This window comes from Vicugna pacos, chromosome 12 (genome assembly GCF_048564905.1).
Source record: "Vicugna pacos chromosome 12, VicPac4, whole genome shotgun sequence".
In the NCBI taxonomy this organism is placed as follows: domain Eukaryota; kingdom Metazoa; phylum Chordata; class Mammalia; order Artiodactyla; family Camelidae; genus Vicugna; species Vicugna pacos.
The window spans coordinates 23,781,669-23,803,901 of record NC_132998.1 but is presented as its reverse complement, the minus strand read 5'-3'; the positions used below and the strand labels follow the sequence as shown (position 1 = coordinate 23,803,901).

Genomic DNA, 22,233 nt, shown 5'->3' with positions numbered 1-22,233 from the left:
AAACACAATTTCAAATAGTGATAAATACTATGAAAAAAAAATAAAACAGAAACATGGAATGTAAAGGAGCCAGGAAGGTGAGCAGGGAGTTGAGAATGAATCATCAAGGACGGCTTCTCTAGGGAGGTCACTGAGCCCTCTGGCCAGTCACATAAAGATATAGTTCCAGGATCTTTTCCTTTTAATTGAAGTATAGTCAGTTACAATGTGTCAGCTTCTGGTGTACAGTGCAATGTCCCAGTCATGTATATATGTACATATATTTGTTTTCATATTCTTTTTCATTAAAGGTTATTACAAAGATATTGAATATGGTTCTCTGTGCTATACAAAAGAAATCTGTCCCCTATCTATTTTTATATATGGTGGTTAACATTTGCAAATCTAAAACTCCTAAATCTATCACAACCCACCCCTCTTCCCCGGTAACCATGAGACTGTTTACTATGTCTGCGAGTTGTTTCTTTTGTAGATGAGCTCTTGTGTGTTCTTTCTTTCTTTCTTTCTCTCTTTCTCTCTCTTTCTCTCTCTCTCTTTCTCTCTCTCTTTCTCTCCTTCTTTCTCTCCTTCTTTCTTTCTTTCTTTCTTTAGATTCCACATATAAGTGATATCGTGTGGTATTTTTCTTTCTCTTTCTGACTTGCTTCACTTTGAATGACAATCTCCAGGTCCATCCATGTTGTTGCAAATGGCATTATTTTATTCTTTTTTATCGCTGAGTAGTATTCCATTGTGTAAATATACCACAGCTTCTTTATCCAGTTACCTGTCGTTGGACATTTAGGTTGTTTCCATGACTTGGCTATTGTATTAGTTGCAGAACTTTTAAGCAACAGGGGACAGCATGTACAAAGAAAAGTTTTTCCAAGATGGCTTTGTGTGTTGAAGGAAGAGAATGAAAACCACCACAGAGGAATGAATTCTGGTGGAGCTCTCAGACCTGAGGTCAGAGAGGTGAGCTGGCCAGACAACGAGTCCATCTGGACAGAAGAACACCTTTTCTGCATGAGGCAGGGAAGATGCTTCCGGGGCAGGGCTCTTTCTCCTTGGGAAGAGCCAAGTGTGTCACAGGTGTGGGGTCAAGTGACATCAACTGTCATGCCAACTGGGAAAATCATTGATTTAGGTTTCTTTCATGGAAATCCTAAATCCAATTGGAAATCAGAAGTTGGAAATCTGTGTTTCAGTCTAAGATATTTACCATATTTGTCCTCTGTAAAGACCCCTATGTTCAGCAGAGGAAACCTCGGCCTTTCTCTGAAAAATGGATCATGAGAGACAGTAATTGAGAAAGAGAGAGACACCAGTGACAGATGATGCAGAATTAAATCATGCAGCTAACTTTTGGGGAGGCTGGGAAAGGCACTTTCTCTCTCTTGATGTCTGTTTTGACAACTATCAGATGAAGGCTTAGACAAGATAATCTTGAAGTCTCTTTCCCATCCTGTAGTGGAGCTGTTTATTTGTAGCTCTAAAATCTTTTTTAAAGATTTTCTTGCTATTCAAACAATCTCTGCCATATAAGACTAAAACAAAATTGAATAGGAAACATAAATTTTCTAATTATAGTTTACATTCTATCCTCAATCCTGTACATAAGTATTTTATATTAATCAGATGATTTGTTTCCATTAGCACATATATTCTCATTAAATTTCATTATGTTAGCTTGTCATCCATATTTTGAACAGGATAAATTGAAGACTGAGTCCTGTGGACTCCACCAGAGACCAATACTGGGGTTGCTCATTTAATCAGATGGGAATCTGCATATCTTTTATATCCCTATTGTGCCATGAAAACTTGGTATCATTCATTTAATCAAGTGAGAATTGACATACCTCCTTCATCATTAGTCTATCATACAAATTCTTTTTCCCTTTTTTAAAACAAAGGCAACATTTACCAGTTTTCAAATATCCAAGAACTCTCCTATTCTACATGATTCTTTAAAGATTAGCAAACTAATTCATAGTACTAGTACTTTGACATTTAATTCAATTCATTTAACCTCCCAGAAGGTTAAACTCATTTGAAAGTAAATTCTCTCTGATAACTCTTAATCCAGGTAGGATTTCAATTTTTTCCTACCAATGTCTGATCTCCATTTCTGGTCTGGCCATCAATCTCCATCACAGAGAATATAAAGTAAAATCAATATATTCTTATTCTTCTCTTCAGGCTGGATTCAATAAGAATGGCCTTTATTATTTTTTATAAGCTTTAATTCTTTATGGCCATTTATCTTTCTGATAATATCATAGTTTGGCACATACCTTTCTTTAATGTGTCATAAATGATGTGTTCTTCTTTTCATTTTTATTCATTCATTTGCATTAAGATGCCAAAATGCCATTTTATTTATGAGGCAAAAGATATTGAACAGGCAGTTTATGAAAGGAGAAATAGAAATGTGGACAAAACATGAGACTACATGGCTTACCTCACTAGTAATCAAAGTAGGACAAATTGAAGCAATGAAGACACATTTGTGTATCAAATTGGAGAAGTTTAATAGCTAGTAGAAGTAAGGGTGGGGTATCCCCTATCCTATGCTGATGGCTGGAAAATAAACTTAGATAACCTTGCCACTGGCCCTATTTGATGGGCACCTTGGATCTGGCTCTTCCCTTTCAAATAATTTTTCTTAAGGAAATAGTCAGTTCTGTGCATAAAGTTACGTCTAGAAGGATATTTACCATAGGACTGTTAGTAATTCAAAGAAATATAAATGTCTAACATCAGGGGTTATGCATTAGGTTAAGTGAGTACATCCTTTCTATAAAATTCTATAAATCTATTAAAATGTTGTTGTAGGAAAATATTTAATTATGTTTCTCCATAAATGTTCAATAGTAGACAATGTTGTTTGCCTATCTAACAACCACTTTCCTCTTTTTATTATGGCAGACTCCTAATTTCATTCAGCTAGCCTTTCCTCCACTCCTCTCCAACTTGACCCTGGAGTAAATCTTAAATTTAAGCCAATCATGGTGGTTCTCGTCTTACAGTTGCAGCCAGTGTGTTAAGGAAAAGTCTGTGGGTGTGTATGTACAGGGGCTGCTCCTGGGAAAGGATTCTTACTTTTAAAGAATCACTTTGGAAAAGATTTTTTTAAAAAGTAAAGGTCATTTACTTTGGCTGGATTTTATCTTTTCTGAATATGATATAAGGAACTGTTCCAGACATTTGTGTCCATGAGAATAATTAACAACTTCCAGCACTCTTCATTCCTTTTAAATTTATGTTTCTGTATGTTGTATTTTCTGCCTGAAGTACTTTCTTGAACATTTCTTGTAGTGTGGGTCTACTGGAGCTAAAACCTTTCAGCTTTTCCATGTTTGCAAAGTCTTTATCTCATCTTCATCATTGAAACGTACTTTGCTGGGTATAGAATTCTAGGTTGAAAGTTTTCAGTCTGCTTTAAAGATTTTTCTTCAACGTCTTCTCACATCTATTAACAAGAAATCTGCTGTCATCCTTATCTGTGTGTCTCTTACATCGTGTGTCTTTTTCCTCAGGCTGCTTTTAAGATTTTCTTTGTCACTGGTTTGGAGCAGCTTAATTATGATGTGTCAGGGTGTGGTTATCTTCGTGTTTCTTGTGCTTGGGGTTCATTTAGCTTCTTGGATTTATGGGCTTATAGTTTTCATCAACTTAGAGAACCTCTGACTGTTATTTTTTCAAAATGTTTTCTGCTCCTCCATCTCTCTCCTCTCCCGTGGAGACACCATTGACGTGTACATTAGGCTGCTTGAAGCTATCTCACAAAGTATGATACGATGTTCATTTAAAGAATTTTTGACCCTCTGTATTTCATTTTGGATAGTTTCTATTGCTTTATGTTTTAAAAGTCACTGAACTTTTCTTCTCCAGTGTCTGATCTACCCTTAATCTCATCCGGTGTATTTGTCATCTCAGACATTGTATTTTCATTTCTAGAAATTTTATTTGTATCTTTTGTTTATACCTTCCCTGTCTCTATTTAACTCTCTGAACTCATAGAATACAGTTGTAATAACTTTTTAGGTCCTCTATGGTAATTCTAGCATCTACATCTGTATTGGTCAGTTTCAATTTATTAATTTTTTTCTCCTCAACATGGTCTATATATTCTTGCTTTTACATGCCTGGTAATTATTTATTGGATGCCAGACATTGTAATTTTTATCTTGTGGGTGCTGGATATTTTTGTATCCCTATAGAAATTCTTAAGCCTTGTTTTAGGATGCAGTTAAGTTACTGGGAAAGAGTCTGATTCTTTGGATCTTGTTTTTAAGATTTGTTAGGCAGTACCAGAACAGCATTTAAACTAGAGCTAATTATTCCCCACTATGGAAGCAAACTCTTCTGAGTACTCTACCAATGCCTATGAATGATGAGGCTTTCCAGTCTGGCTGATGGAAACAGGCACTATTCCCAGTCCTGTGTTAGTACTGGGCATCATTACCTTTAATCCTTTTGAGTGGTCTTTCCTCAGTCTCATGTAGTTTCCTCACATGTGTGTGCTGATCAGTTCCTCTGCTGAATACTAAAGGGGAACTCTCTGAAGACCTGCAGAGTTCAATCTCTATGCACATTTCTCCCCTCTGTTACTCTGTCATGTGAATTCCAGCCACTGGAAGTCTCCCAAATTCTCACTTCTGTCTCCTCCATTCAGACGTGACCTGGGTTCCCCATTCCTGAACGACAACATGGAAATACTCTCAAGACAGCAATCTGGGGCAATGGTAGGGCTCTGCTCCTATTTTATCCATCTCTCAGAATCACTGTCCTCATTTGCCTAATGTCCAAATCCTTGAAAACAATATTTTCATGTATTTTGTCCATTTGTTTGACTGCTTCAGGTGAGAGAATAATTCCAACCCTTTTTACTCCATCCTTCTTTTTTTTCATATTTTTTAAGTGTTCTCTGAAAACTCATCAAAGAGACTTCTCTGTAGTTACACTGGTCTTTCTAGATGCCTCCCACTTGTCTTCCTCATTTACAGTAAAGTATTTATTACAGTAAGTGCAAATATTCATTCTAACATTTAATCTAACTTCATTATAATCTCAGTTTAATATCCTGAGACTGTCTTCCATTTAGATTCATGGACATGTTGGTAGACATTTACTGTCCTTTGAATTTCCAGTTGCTTAGCCACGTAGACTTGTAGTTAGGCAGAGCCATGAGACTAGTTCTAATGAATTGGCTATGAGTGGAAGTGACACATGCTGTTTTAGGTCAAAGCTTTTAAAAGTAAGAGTGAGTTCCCTGTTCACTCTCTTCACTGGTACAGGGAAGGCTGAAATCCCATGTTGAGACAGCAGCACCAAGAGATGGTGGACATTCCATCAGTCTAGGTCTTGGCTCCCTAGCAACCTGCCATTCAACATGGAGTGCGACCAGAATAAACATTTGTTGTGTGAAACCACTGAGATCTGGGAGTTAACTTGTTAATGCAGTAAACATGGCCTAATCTGACTAACACATTCTACAATAATATACATCTTTTCTACAGACAAATATATTTTCTAACTATCTAAGTTATCATAACAGAATTGCAAACAAAAGTCAACATCTTGGAAATAGCAAGAATAATTTTTAAAACACCTCTTCAAAATAATTTTGAAGCAAAGAAAAATGTTATCAAACTATTTAGGAAATAATGACAAGGAGGACATTTCATAAAAATCTATGGATACTGAAAAACCTCTCTGCAAAGAATTATCAATAGCCGACTGAACTTAATACTAGAAAATGCACGTGAACAAATAAGCTTTTACCAAGCATGATTTAATGTTAGGAAATCTACTAATCTACTAAGCATTCTCACCAAAAGCTTAAAGAAGAAAAATAATCTCCAAAGATGCTGCACAGAAATCTTCCCATTTAATAAAAAAAAAAAAAACTCTTAGCAAATGAGGACTATGAAGGTGGTTCTTTAAAATTATAATGAAAAATCTATCTCAAACCAACTATCAATATCTTGCTTAATGATGACATCAAGATTCCTTATTTAGAAGTAATAAAAAGAGAAAGATTTCCTCAATCACCACTCTTATTTACCATTTTTTGGCAAATTTTGGCCAATATAAGACAGTGGGGAAAAAAAAGTATCAATGTCATTATTTGGAGAATCTGTTACCTAGAAAACTCAAGAGCATCAAGGGAAAAGATTTTAGAAGCAATAAAAAAGATGAGCAATACAACTATAAATAAATAAAAATTAGATTTTTCATATGCTAGCAAAACCCAACTTTGGGCAAATGAAGGCAAACTGCACTACTAACAGCCTCTGCAACATTTATTAAGGAAACTTATAGAGACTGAGGCAGTAGCATGGTCTGAGTTTACCATTGCCCTTCACATTCTGGAAAAGCACCTGGAAATCTAGTAGAGCCAGCAATCAGATGCCCAGAGAGGGATCCTGGCCATCGGGATACAGGACTTATAAACTGTTTAATTAGAGAAACACAGGTCCCTCACCAAGCATGATCAAGGTTATGACAGAACTTACCTTCATCACTGCACTGCCACATCAGTATTCCTTTTGGGAAACACCAGCCCTTCCTTTGATATTATTTGGGGATTTGACAGATTCTATTATCCCAAATGGCCACATGCTCTTCTAGAACCATGCCACTCTCCATCGAGAGTAGGGTCTATCTAGCCTCTCCTGGAACCAGGGTGTGTGTGTGTGACTTCTCTGACCGATAAAAAACAGAGGAAGACCTATTATGTGACTTTCAAGGCCAGCGCAACCATAGGATGCAGCTATAATTGGTGCTTTCCTTTTGGGAAGCTTGCATAGGGGAAATCAGCCACTGTGATATGAGGAAGCCCAAACCAGCCTACATGGGAGACCACAGGCAGAGGCCAATGTGGAGAAGCATTGAGGCTCCCCCAACCAATAACAGATGTCAACTGGGGGCCAAGTGAGTTAACAAGCCTTCGGATGATTTCCGTCTCCAACCTCAAGTCTTACAGCTGATCCCCAGACATTAAGGGAAGAGAGGAACTGTACACACTGTGTCCTACCCAAATTATTGATCTCTAGGCAGAACAAATGGTTGTTTTATGCCACTAAATACTGGGCTAATTTGTTATGCAACCACAGTAACTAGAACAGTGACAAGAGTTAACTCTTGCATTTAGAGCTTATATGACCAGTGGCTGGATCCACCACCTCAATATTACACCAAAATTGATTGTTTTAATGCTTGGATTTATCCAAGTTCCATAAAGTTCTGAAGAAGGCTAATTCCCTGAGAGCCAAATTTCCAGGGATCAATCAAGTTAACCACTACCTCTGACTCAAATAGAAAACATAACAGTAAAAGATCACATTTATAATAACAGCCAACAAAGTATCTGGAAATTAACAAGAAATGTTTAGGACCTAAATACAGAAAATGACTTTTTTCCTCTGAAGAACACAGAGGAGGACTGATTTAGCTAGAAGAAAACATTCAATATTAAAATCATGTTAATTATCACAAATTAATGTATAGGATTAATGTAATTATTATGGAAAGTCTAAAAGGACTTTTCTTGAATTTTATATATTCCAAAATTCATCTAAAAATAAAAAGAGGATTTATGAAATTTTGGGAAAAGAATAGTATCATTTAGGGTCCAACAGAAAAGAAGTAATAATTCAATCAGGGAAATTTAATAGTAAGAATTATTAACTGTAAAGGGGGATTCAAGTAATGAAGGATTCGTCAGTAAGAAGTAGAGAGAGCTAAAGAATTTTAAAGTAGCATATAAACTAAGCAGCCATAAATTCTAGGGCTTCTAGAAGGGTGAAGCTCTCCCGGGGCTGAGACCTACATCTTGTTCACGGCACACCCATGGGTCACAGAATGGCAAAGAAGTCACTGTGCACCAAAGGCACTTGCTTGAAATCTGCCTTCTAGGTGCTGGGGAAAGCTGTTCATTGGATGATATCTCATTAACAGCATCTTCCCACAAAACTGCCCAAACGGAGTGCTGGGGAGTCTGTTGACTGCTGGTTATGTCTGATGACTGTACAGTGAAAGAGCGAGGCACTAGAGAAATCATGCCTACTGCAGACTGCCCAGGGAGCAGCACTCCAGGACTGAGAAGGAAGACACCTTTCTCTTACAATGTCTCTTTATCGCCCTCTGCTGGCAAAGAGTGATATCATACCAGTGGGCAAGGGAAAATATTTAAAAGATCCAGCTCCATTTTCCCAGAACACTCAATGAAGGGTAAATTTGGAGCTGAGAGGCAATGAATTGATTTCTGGCAGGAGGTGATTTGGATTACAACTATCTGATATTAAAATATGCTTTAAACTTATAATGACGAAAACAATATGAGACAAGACTTAAGAAAGTGACTAATGGAAAAGAATAAGGAAATAAAAAGCCCAGAAGTAGATACGTGTGTATAAATATATGTACATAAATGTGTATACCTAAATGTATAAATTTAATATATGAAAGAGGTGGCATTTCAAATCATTGAGAAAATAAATCATTACTTGTTAAGAAAACTAGCATGAGATTAGGTTTCCATTTCACACCATATACCAAAATAAATTCCAGATGTCTTAAAAAATTAAATTTCAGAAAGCTTGATCCTTTACTTATTATTGCACCAATTCATCCTGGTCCTACCAGCTTCCAACACCACCCTACTTGCTGGCATGCATGACAATAAGTAGGACTCTGATAGAGAAAATAGTCCTCTTTCAATTTACTTGAAGGAGCTTAATCTGCAAATCAAGAGATCTATTGGAAGAGTTTCAACAAGACGCATCCAGGTTGATGGGGGAAAAATAAAGGTACAAATAGAGGATTCAGTGGGATATCAGCCATACTGAGCCATAATATTTGCATACTACCACAGAGAAATGGGTACCTTGTCATTTATAACAATGCTAAATGTATCATATATGAAACTGTAGACTGTCAGCTGAAAGAATGAAAAGATTATGCCAATAGAAACACCATAATGCTTGTGAGGAACAGGAATTATTTACTTCCTTTAAAGGCAGTCCCAATAGATGAAGAAAGAGATTTTACTGAAGAGAATGGTCTGTCACCCACTGAGACACCCACTCTGCACTGCACACACTTAGAGCTGCGTTACAGGCAATCCTGCCGGGGATATAACCTATCGTTTCTCAGAGACAAACGAAAGATGCGAAAATGACCGGTCTCCAAATAACAACATAACCCTAATTATGTTTCACCAGCCACTAAAAAGTAGTCAAAGGTACAATGAGATCATAACATATAAACCAATTCTCTTATAGCCTAGACTGCTGTGTACGATTTGACTTGCAGGTCATATACTTAAAAATACGTAAGATTTACATAGCTAAAGACTGGATTTAATTTTTAAAAGAAAGCCTTTTAAATTTCTCAAAGATAGGGTTAAATGTTTGTCCAAATTCAGAAAGCACAAAGTCTTTCTGAACACGACAGCAAATGAAAAAATAATTATGGAAAATATTGATATATTACCCCAAATTTTAAATCTCAAACAGGAAAAGTCACCAAAAATACAATTTTAAGGCCAATTTTTAGAAAAAAAACTTGAAGTTATGAAAAATGTTGACTATTATTAAAATGTAAAGAGTACTTATAAATCAATAATGAAAATATAAAAGTCAGTAGAAATTATGCTAAAAATATTATCAGGTATTTTAAAAGTAATTTAAAGCCAATAACATCTTACCTCCTTAGTAATCTAAGAAACATAAATTTAAAGAAAAATATATTTTTCTGTCAAATGGCAAATATATTTTTAACTATTTCAAACATCTTTGATTTGTTCATATTCTCTTACTCAACAAGTTTATTTCTATAACTTTATCTTAAGGCAATTACAATGGATATTCACATTTTGTATGGCTAAAGTTGTTAATGGCAGCATTATTTGTAACTTTAAAAATGGAAAGACTTTAGAAGTTCAACAATAGGGGATTGGGTTAAATCAAATTTGATAAATTCCTACAATAAAAGATACATTATAAGATAATAGTTAAAAGCACAGAATCTAGTTTTAAGTTAGCTGGACTCAAATCTGAATCTTATAATTCTTACCTTCAGAGCCTTGGGCAAGTTATTTATTTACCCTAAATCTCAGTATAAATGGGAATCCTAAAAGTGCTTAACATGATGATTGACATGAGCATTAACTGAGATAATCCAATAATATACTCATTACATAGTGTCTAGAACACAGTGCTGATGAAAATTAACTCAGTATTTTCTTTTAACAGAGTATCATGTAGACATTAAAATAATGTCTCAGTAGACCATGTAATAAAATGGGAAAATGTTTATGATGTATTGTTAATGGAAGAAAGGAGGGTATAAAATTTTATGTAAAGTATGATACAAATTGTATAACAAGAGAAACATAATGCAGGTATTAAAAAGCCAGGAATGTACATCAAAATGTTAACAGCTTTTTCTCTAGATTACTACACTATTTTTTCCTTTGCAGTTTTTTACATTTTTTGCATTCCTCTGCAATGAACACTTATTTTGTAATAAAAAATAATGATTAGCATCAATAGAAATGTAATCTGATATATGTCCAGCTGAACATATGCAGCTTTCCTCTCCTTGACTGTCACAAAATATTATGCCACATCACTTTATTTTTCCAGGGTTCTAGAACTTAATCAACAAATTCTTTCATGTGGGCTGTGATTAGATCCAAAGTAGAATTTTTTCCCCCTTCACTGATTTCCTTGCCTTTTGGCAGATAGAATTATCAGGAAGGCACGTCAAGAATGTATTTTCCTGGTTATAGCTGATTTAATGCCAGAGGCACATTGAAAGTGGTGGCTGATTTTTTCCCTTTGGACCCTGATGTGATGAAGGCGACAGACAAAATGGCCCATTGTTGATTTGCCAATATTCAGAAGAAATTTTTTTCCTTTGTGAGAAATAAAGCCAACACAGCATCTATTTGCACTTTTTTGTGTTAATTATTCTAAGTTGCCTATACAATAAATATAAAATAATGTTAATAATAATAATGATGATGATAAAATGATAATATTTTAATTGCCAGGCACATAATATATGATCAATAAATATCTATTTAATAAAATAGAACTGAAATTGGTATTAGGCACTGTGTACACAACATTCATATGGAGCTTATTAAATTGTTCATAAATTTCAGAGATGAGTATTTCACTACTTTTGGACAGATGACGTCTATAAAGTTTTGCCCAGGGGGCCCATATTTAGCTTTGTGGACTCAGGTCACATGTAACTTGGGGACTCCTATTTGACTTTGTTACCAGGGTGTGTTACTCAGGGCATCCTTGACAACAGCAATTAGTGACACTTTTTTCTCCCTTTTGTAATAAATACCCCTGCACTTGCTGCCGATCCTGCAAAAGCCCCTGTCCTCACTGTTTATTCTCTTAGAGTCCGATTCATACTGCTTTTCACTGTTCTTATTTCTATCCACCTATATCAGTTAACATTAGGTTTGGTTCAATACAACAGAAAACACAACACAAAATACTACTGGCTATTTTAGATAAGTTTAAGTTAAGGAGTCCAGAGGTAGGCAGTCCATGATCAGTAAGGGAGTTCCATAAGGTCTTCAGAAACTTCCACAAGTTTCTTCCAACCCATCATTCTGACATGCCTGGAGGGCGTCCTTGAGCGTCCTTGACTCCATGAGCCAAGATGGCTGATGGAGCTTCAACCAGCACAGCCATGTTCCAGGCAGCATGGCGCATGATGGCTGTGCTGTATTCCTTTTAGGAGACTTTCTGGATGTACCTCATGGCACTTCCTTAATATCTGTGTTAGTTATCTACTGCTATGTAATAAATTATGCCAAAACTTAGCTTAAAACAAACAAAAAAAACATTTATCATCTCACAGTTTTTGTGGGTCAAGAATCCATGTGCAACTGAGCTGGGTGCTTCTGGCTTAGATCTCTCACAGGCTGCAATCAAAGTGTTGGCTGGGTCTAAGTTATCTGGAGGTTCAGTGGGGCAGAGATCACTGAGATCTGAGATCACTCATGAAGCTGTTGGCTGGCTTCAGGTTCTTTCCGGCTCTTGGCTGGAGACATCAGTAATTTCTCGCCATACGAGTCTCTCCATAAACATGTAGTCTGGATCACAACATGGCAACTGGCTTCCCTCAGAGCAAAAGAATGACAGAGGACACTCCAAGACGGAAGCCACCGTCCCTTTGTAACCTAACCTTCGATGTGACATCCCCTCCCTTTGGTCATATTCCATCATTAGCAGTGAGTCACTAGACCCAGCTCATACTCAGGGGGGAGGAGATTTCACAGAGGCATGTCCAATGGGGACCATTTTAGAAGCTGCCTACCATGGAACTTCACTACCCAAAGCATGGCCACAGATATTATAAGGGAGTCTAGGAAATGTAGCTTTTGGTTGTATAGGAATAAACTCAGCTAAAACTCAGAATTCTGATGCTAAAAAAGAAGGGGTTTTGCCACTATTTGGCAATAACTAGAGTTCTCTTCCACCCACACTGACAGTTTTCCCTTCACCCCACAACCTCCCCTTCTTTTCCCATCCTTTCCCTTCTTCTACAAGAGTCTCCATTCTAAACGCTTTGTTCAACAGAAAACTCCACGTGTATTATTGTTATATAAATATCGTCACAATTTGTTATTATTGTTTGGGGGCAAAACATCATCTTCTTCACTCACACTTATCAGGATGCTCAGGAATTACTAGTTTCACTCATTTTACTCCCTAAATCTCTTTTGTAGACTTAACCTAATGTTAAAACAATAGGCTCTTCCATCGTAAAATCTCTCAGAGCTGTTACTGTCTTTTCACTCACGTTATAATTACCTTTACACGGACCCTCAACGTATCATATCCAGAGATAATCTGCTTCTTAATTGCAATAGCTCCTCCTTAAATTCATCCTAAATAATCTTATAAGATAGAGCTTCCTAGAGAGCTGCGGAGAGAGCTTGTGGATAGGAATGCGGGAACTTGGGATCTAGTCTCAGCTTCACTGCTTCAAACTGTGTGACCTCACGAAAACCACAAGCTCCTTTGAGACTCAGTTTCCTCCTCTGTGATTTTTTTAAGACCAAGTTGTGGTAGGAGAACAATAAGGTTCCCCAGTGGTGGAAGGGATGGAAGTAACCTGCTTCTCCTTCAGATCCCACACTCTCCAAAGCAACAACACAATTATCGGTGGCTTAAATCCAGGCGAGATATACCCCTAGCGCAGTAGTTGAAGAAGGGGCAGGAGATGTCCCAATCTTGGCACCCAGGTATCCTCCAACCTCACTGCCCCATAACTCTTCTAAATCACATGCCTCCCTAACTCAGAGACTGTCAATGGCTTCTTATTGCCCACTCATTCATTAACTTAACAAACATGTATTGAGCCCTTACGTGTGCCAAAGTCTTTTCTGGCTGCTTAGGGAGAGGAAGCTGTCCTCAGAGCTTTGGTGTCTTATGGGGAAATCACATACTTTAAGAAGAAGTAGCAATGAATTGGGATATGTGTTTGGTAAAAGATATCATACAGGCACTTAATTGGATCATTTAATCTCATCTGGGGAGATCAGAGGAAAATTACCAAAGGAAGAAAAGTCCAAACTCCTTTTCTTCCAAACTCTCCACCTACATTTTTTTTTTTACTGTATGTTTGCTACTCCCCCTTGCATACCCTACTCTCCAACCAAATGAAGACTGTATTCTGTGCTGAATGCTCTCTACACTGTTATAAGCCCACTGTCTTCATGCTTGGGAGATGTTCATTCTAGCCTAGCCACAAAGTTTTGGAGCCGTGTTTTTCTGGGCTGATTTTATAACTGGTTTGTCTCCTTTAAACTTATTTCAGACTCTGCTGTTCAGCCATGACGGACCGCACAGTATGGTCTGTAATCCACAAAGTAACTTATTGGACTTGTTGTTCTAAGGTACAATCACTTGCTTCAAGGAAGTTCATCAATGGTTCCCTTAAGGACGCTGGGGATGCTTGAAATCCATCGAGATGGAGAAGTGTGCTGGAGACTTTGAAACACATTCTAAAATAGCATCTGGGTCCCTCGTTGTAAAGTCAGGCATGGGTGCATAAAATAGATTGAGTCCCACTGTACCCGTTATGTACTTGTGCTTCACATCATTAATGATGAGCAAGAAACCAAACCAAGCGTTTTCAGCACTACCTCAATGAGCCATTCCACCAGGAAATCATTTCCTTCAGTCAATCAGGCACTGTAAAGTCATTTCAAGTATTGCCATCACTCCCATATCAGCCAAATGTTTGCTATTCTTCCAATGGTACAGTCTGTTCTGTAAAGGATTTAAGATACCAATTGACATTTGAAAGATTAGACAAGACAGTGGTTAAACTTGGTTCTGAGCTTGGATTCTGCCAGTCATTTGTGGCACGCTTGCTACAAGACACCAGCCCACTCACACCTGTTTTTTTCACCGGGAACTAGAAATTGATGGCTCTGGGAGGTATGTGCCTATAGGAGTGTCTGCGTAATTCGTGGAATGCTTTGAAGAGACTGCCGTATAATTTAAGTTCATCACTACTGATATTAATCAGCTTTTTTCTTGATACATTATTCATGTCAATTAATTAATGTAATTAGCAGTGCACAACTTTGTCTTTCACAATGAGCACAGCACCTCTTTTGTCTCTATTCTTGTTTTTTTCTTATTTGCATTTAGCCTTTTACTTAGCAGTAATCATACATACTTTACTCATGGAAAAAAACACAACACATTAATCATCATGAGTCATTAAATAAACTGCTTTGTTTTTGAGGAAAAAAAATACTCACTCTCCCAAATAATGTCTACTGTCCGCCAAGATTTAATACCATGGCTGTTAATAATTGTTCCTGCCATTTCTACCCAAGAAAAGCTGAGAGCCTGAAAGCCAATAGCATCTGGTCAACTTTTTCATGCCTTATGCAACAATACATTCACCTTGGAAATATTAGGATTGGCTTTAATGATGGACTGAAAATTCTCTTCACTACAAGACTGAGGTATAGACATAGCCTGAGGCAGTTTCAAGTTTCGACTTGGAATTTACATCAAACGTTGGCACCATCACTTAGCTGGAGGCTAGGGAAATATTGAGCTAACTGAAGGCAAAAACCATATAAAAGGTAAAATCTACTTTGAATGCCATCCTCCTCCCTTCTATTTTTATTCTATCCCAGTATTCTCATGCTGTTCACAGTTCCAATGGACAATTTCTTCCAGTTTCCAATTTCTTCCTGCCTCTGTTCCCTGCTTGTTCATTTCTATTCCCCCATGCAGGTTTTTCTAGTCCAATATTACCAAAATCCTAGAATCTCAGAGTTGGAGAAGGACACAGTCTTGTCTGGTTCAAACCTCTAGCCAGTGCATCAATTGTGCCCGCACTGCTCCTCAGACTATGTTCCAGCCTCTGCTTGAAATCTCTTAAAATGAGACACTCACTAAGTCTGGAGGTAGCTCATTTATTGTAAATGTTTAAAAAAATTATCAGATTGATTAAAAGAATATTTTTCTCATTGAATCAAAATCCTTTTTTAGTTTCTATGTAAGGCATTTTATTCACTTTGTTTATTGAGAAGGAGACATTTGGGTAGAATCTTTAAGGGTAACTCTATGGGTTTCCAGAAAAAGAGAGGATGTCCACATCTCCAGCTGGGCAGAAAAAGCAGAAAGACAGTTAATGAAAAAGCACAGAAAATCCAGCTGCAAGCAGTTTGGGGTAGACAGTTTTACCCACCCTTATCTGTTTCTTTTATGTCTTGGAAAATTCTTCTTCCTTTACCAACCACATTCTTCTCTAGGACCTTATGTGCCAGCTACCACCTTTGTTGTCTTCTGTATCTCTGTCTCTCCGGTATCCTTCCAATAATGCTTGAGTCTTCCCCAACATAAATGCCTTCCGTCAACCCTGCCCGGCCTCAAGTGCCACATTTCTTCTTCATTTCATAAGTAATTCATGGCAAGAGTCGCCCAATGCTCCTTAAGGTGTGGCTCATGAACAACTCACAACAGAGTCACTCAAGTCCTTGTTTAAAAAGTAGTCTCCTGGGCCCAGCTTCAGAACTAACAAAAGCTATGTGACAGCTTATCACTTTTTTCTTTTAAAATGAAGCAGCGCTAAGATCTGAGAACTGCTGAAGTAACCAATACTCCCGGTATCCTCAACCCACTGTAAGCAAGCCTCCACCCAACCTCTCCACTAGAGCAGTGCCCTCGAAGGGCGTCATGAACTCCACATTGACAAACCCCACAGTCTCATCCCTGCAGCAACTAACCCTTCTTCAAGTTCTATCCCCTCATTTCCTGAAGTCACCACTCTTTGGTGTTTGATTCCCCTTTCTCTGTCCTTTTCTCTGACTCTTCATTTGCTCATGCTTTAAATGAAACTACTTCGCGGACATTCATCCATGATCCTTTTCTCAAACTCCGTGTGCTCCCTGAGGAGTTCTTCTAAACCATGGCTCCAGTTCTCATCTACAGCTCTAGGATTGGATCCCCAAGACCCACGGTCTGCTCCACCTCCAGCTCAAGCTTCCTAGCAAATTACCAAATTCAACATTTAAATAACAGAATCCTCTCCAGACCCCCTCCTCCCCCTCCTCCTCCAACCTCTTTCTCCATTTTTGAGTTAATAAGGTATCAGTGAAGATGCTTTTAACCTTAAGTATCAGAAAACCCAGACCCAACTGGTTTGAACAACAAGGAAAATGTACAATTCCATATAATGAGAACTCTGGAGATAGGTCAGTCCCTTGATCGGTTAACTCAGAGGCTAAATGACATCAAGCAAGACCCAACTGCTTTTATTTTTACTTCCTGCCATCTTCAGCCCATCAACTTATCCTCAGGTTAGCTTCCCATGAGATCACTGCTGCTGTTCCAGGCATCATATCGAGACAGGGCAGTGTCCACTAGAAGAAGATGGGGGCTACTTCTTTTCCTGTTTGTCTTTATATCAGAAAAACAAACAAACTTTCCCTAGGAGCCCATGACAAGACTTCTCCCATTGGCCAGAATTGTGTCATGAGCACTTGCCGAATCATCTACTGTAAAATGGAAAGAGACGGACCACTGTAGTAGGCTTCCTTCTCTTGTACCATATGGTTTCCTTGAGGATAGTGGGTGTCTGAATAAAGTCACGGTTCTGTTAGGCAAGAAAGCATGTCGTTGAATCAGTTACGATTAGGTCTAACCCAATATAACAGCAGTTTAAATATATGAAGAAATCCAGAGGCAGACAATGCAGGACAGTTGTATTAGCTCCATAAAGAGATGAGGGGTCCAGTCTTCCTCTAAACTCTCTGCTCTTCTGTATAAGGCTTTCATGCCTTGGTCCAGCTAGCATCTTCGCTCTAGGTGATAGGGTCCCAGAAATGAAGGACAAGAACCCAATCTCTCTCCTTTAAAGAGACTATCCAGAAGTCCCAGGTAAGATTTCTCCCCTCGTTGCAAAGAAGGCTGGTAAATGTCGTTTGCAGCTTTATACGTTGTCCAGGGTTTTGTTACCAAGGAACAAGTTCTACTGGGAGGCAACCAGCAAATCTGCTCTGGAGTGAATTGTCATACAGGCAGTCAATCGTGTCTGCCACACTCACCATCCATTCCCCCAAGCCATCCAAGCTAGAAACCAAGTATCTTCTTTGTTTCCTATCATTTGACATATTCAATAGGACATTGAGCCCCAATGATTTTGTCTGCAATGGTTTGAGCAAATTTTTTCTTATCTCAACTCCCACTGCCTTAGATCATATCTTCATGATATCTGGACCCTTGTAATAGCTTCCAATCCCCCTTACATCCAGACTTCTTATAGCAGTCTCTTCCCCACACTACCTTCAGGTTCTTTCTTAAAAATGCCTCTGATTTATTAAAAGAACAACAGCGCTCTACTGCTTACAGAATAAAATTAAATCACCCAGTGTGCCCATCAAAACTCTCAACACTGTGACCCCCACCAACCTCCCCCTACTCCCTGCGCTTTAGTCACATCAGACCGCATCCTTTTAGAGCCATTCAACAGCACTGATTCATTTAGTCATTTTTGATAACATATTACAATATGCTATTAATTTATATTATCTTCTTGCTCCAAAGGTTGCCAAATGCTTTCAGCCAATGAGATCTCAATGTGCTTTTCTAAGTTATGGATATACTGCAATATGTCTGGCCTCTATGTCATTTATGTTCAAGATTTGGCAAACAGTTTGGACCCATGATGGCTAACTAAAGGTGTGCACATCGTATTCTTGAGCTGATCAGAAAAGGAGCAAAGGGAAAATAACTACCTCGACTTAAAAGGAAGGGTTTTTGTTTGCTTAGTTTTTTCCAGCTTTTTATATTTATACTGAGGTATACATGACAAAAATTGCATACATTTAAGGTATACATCATGTTTTGATATATGTATACATTGTAAAATGATTACTAAACAAGCTAATTAACATATCCATCATTTGACATAGTTATGATTTTCCATGTGTGGGAGAACAGTTAAGATCAATTCTCTTAGCCAATTTCAAGGATACAATATTTTTTAAGGTGTACAATGTGATGATTTGAGACTCATATATATTGTGAAATGACTACTGCAGTAAGGTTAGTTCACACACCCTTCACCTCACATAATTACCATTTTGTTGTTGTTGTCATTATGGAGAGAGCATTTAAGATCTATTCTCTTAGCAACTTGCAAGTATATAATATAGTATTGTTAACAATAGTCACCATGCTGTAATTAGACTCCCAGAACTTATTCCTCTGGTAATTGGAAGTCTGTATCCTTTGACCAACATCTCATGTCCCCAGCCCCTGGCAATCACCAATCTATCCTGCTTCTGAGTACGGTTTTTTTTGGATTCCACATATAAGTGAGATCATATAGTATAAAATACAGGTTCTCAGGAGGCTCAAGATATCCTCAAGGAGATAAGAGGCGGGAAAAAAAGAGTAGCAATCATCAGATAATAAGAGATTGGTGAAAGTCCGCTGACATTTGAGAAGCACTGTAAATGCTACTGCAGACCGGGAGGGATTAACCATGTATTATTTAAGTTGGAAGATGCTTAGGTTGGAGACACATCATGACTCCAGGGATTTGAAGATAAATAAAGAGAAGCAGCCAGGGGATGATACTGGGAAAATATTTCCCCAAATTTGTGCTATAATAACCCTTATTTATTGATTTAGTCAGTGCTTTATTTCTAGGAAGACATCCCATTTTTGAGTACTTACAGGCAGAAACTGATTTATCATGAAGCTAATTAAGCTTAAGCCTCAAGACCCCACCTGTACAGGCCTTTTCTGAGTTCATGGTAGGGCCAAAGCTCTATATTCATGTGGCTGTTTATTTTTTAATAATTGAAAAGTGACAGCAAAATTGCAAGGATACAATTCACTATTGCCTTTTGTACCAATTATGTGCTTTATAGCAAATTAAGGATTACGTACTGCATGTACTTTTTTTTTTTGCATCTCTGTTTCTTTTAATTGAAGTATAGTTGATTTACAATGTTGTGTTAGTTTCAGGTGTATAGCAAAGTGATTCAGTTTTATATAGTTTACATATATACCTTTTGAGAGTCTTTGCCATTATAGGTTATTGTAAGATATTAAATATAGTTCCTAGTGCTACACAGTAGGTTCCTGTTGTTTATCTAGTTTATATACAGTAGTATGTATCTGTTAATCCCAAACTGTCAATTTACCCTTCCTCCCATCTCTTTCCCATTTGATAACCATAAGTGCGTTCTCTATGTCTGTCTCTTTCTGTTTTGTAGATATGTTCATTTGTGTCATTTTTTAAAGATTCCACATATAAGTGATATCATATGATATTTGTCTTTCTCTGTTTGACTTCACTTAGTATGATCATCTCTAGGTCCATCTATATTGCTGCAAATGGCATTATTTCATTTATTTTTATGGCTAAGTAATATTCCATTTTATATATGTGTAAATATTATACATAAAAAGTATAGATATCACATCTTCTTTACCCATACATGTTGCTTCCATGCTTTGGCTAAGTGCTGCTATGAACACTGGGGAGCATGTGTCTTTTTGAACTAGAGTTTTCGTCTCTTCCAGATATATGCTCAGGAGTGGGAATGCTGGATCATGTGGTAATTATTTCTCATTTTTCAAGGAATCTCAATAGTGTTTTCCATAGTGGTTGCACCAATTTACATTCCCACCAACAGTGTGGAAAGGTTCCCTTTTCTCCACACCCTCTCCAGCATTTATTATTTGTAGAATTTTTGATGATGGCCATTCTGATTGGTGTGAGGTGACCCCTCTTTGTGGGTTTTTTTTTTTTGAAACTATGGCTCTTTATTTTCACATAGACAGCTCAAAGGAAGTCATCAGTAGTTTTTGTTTAATGTAAAAAGAGAAAGAAGGAAACCTACACACACACACAAAATCCTTGGGCCTGAAGGAAACCTAAGTCTGTTACTAGAAGCCTAGTTAAAAGGTTTGTAGTTTTAGAAGGGAAATACAGAGCAGATTTCTCTAGAGAGCAGTTTCAAAGATGTCTGCGGGTTAAGAAACGTAAAGCTAGTTTGGTGGGCTTATTTCCCAGGCTTGAAGCAATTTAGGGGAGGTGTCATAGTACCAGGTAGAGGATGATGGGACAGTGGTTACTGCCCAGAGCCTTGGAACGGATCTTGCTGTCACACAACACAGGCACCAGAGAGTGAGACAACAAAAAATAATCAAGGCGCCAACCGACGTTTCTGGATCGCGCATTCGTCATGTAGGTCCAAAAGGTGTAGGCATAGGCCGTATTAGGGTAGAGGTGCCGGAAACTGTCTGCCAGTGGCACAGCCTGCAGCAATTCCCCAAAGCCTTGACACTCTTGGGGAGTGAAGCCAGCATTCTTTTTGTTCCCCTTTGGATTTCAAAGGTCAATTTTTTCATGGGCCATACTGAGGTCCACACATAGCACAAGGGGCTTGCCGGAAGCCAGACCCTTCAGGAATCTGCGAAACGCTTCATCCCAGCGATGCCGGTACTCCAGGCGTACCAGACCTCGGCCCGCATTAGGTACATAGGCTGTTACCAGCACAAATGCATCAGTTTCAGCCAGTCATTCGGCCTTCTTGATCATGTTCCTCCTCACCTATGCCACAGGAGGCTTTGGGCACTGGCGGGAGAGTAGGCCCACACCACTGTACCCTTCCTTGTCTGAAGGAGCTGACCAGTACTGATGGGGTAGTTCAGGCAGCTCTTGAAGTTCAGGTGGCAGTTTGTTCTCTGAACATTTGGTCTCTTGGAGGCACAGGATATCTGGGGCTTTCTCCTTTACTCAGTCTAAACCTTTCTTCTTAATCTAGGCTTGAAGCCCATCTACATTCCAGGAACATATCTTGAGGGTGGCTGATTTGCCGCTGGGTGAGGTTTCCTGATCTGGGGGGTCCTCGTATAGGGCTGCTCCCTCTCCTGCTGCCTCTTTTTTGGTGTTTTGTTTGTTTGTTTGTTTGGCTCCTGTCTTACTCTTCTTGGCCTCTGGCTCAGCCTTGGGCTCTTCCCCGTCTTCTGCCACCGCTCCCTTTTCCCCACGCTTCAGCATCACTGTAAGGAATGCCTTTCTGCACCAGTTCCATGTGGCCCACCAAAGCAGTATTTTTACCGCGTTGCCTGCTCGGGTCTCAGCCTGGCTCCTCCTTATCCAAGCACGCCCAGTTTGTGGTTTTGATTTTCATGTCTCTGATAATTAGCATTGTTGAGTATATATTTTCATGTGCCTGCTGGCCATCTGTATTTCTCCTTTGAAGAAATGTCTATTTAGGTCTTACATCCATTCTTTGATTGGGTTATTTGGGTTGGTTTTTTTTTAATATTAAGCTGTATGAGCTGTTTGTATACTTTGGAAATTAATTCCTTGTTAGTTGCATGGTGGTATTGTATTTACTTTTAAGTCTCTTTAGACTCCTTTGGTGTGGAACTGTTTCTTACTCTTTCCTTGACTTTCATGATCTTGATGTTTTTTAAAATTACAGGCCAGTTATTGTGTAACATAACCCTCGTTCAGGTTCATCTGATATCTCCTCATGACCAGAGTCAGCTTCTGCCTTTTTAGCAAGAACATCTCAGAAGTAATGCCATGTTCTCACTGAATCTCCTCAGGGAGTACATGGTTTCCATTTGTCCTACTCATGATGATGTTAACTTTGATCATGGCTGAGGTTGTGTTTACTGGGTTCACTAGTCTGAAGTTACTCTTTTT

General features: G+C 38.3%; 1 long non-coding RNA gene and 1 pseudogene across 1 annotated transcript in view; both read right to left on the bottom strand.

Annotated features, from left to right (window-relative positions):
- LOC140700161 (uncharacterized) overlaps positions 1 to 22,233 on the bottom strand; it is a 109,710-nt gene that overhangs the window by 47,017 nt on the left and 40,460 nt on the right. The gene's annotated exons all lie outside the window — the stretch shown is intronic.
- LOC102531219 (DNA repair nuclease/redox regulator APEX1-like) lies at positions 20,611 to 21,576 on the bottom strand (annotated as a pseudogene).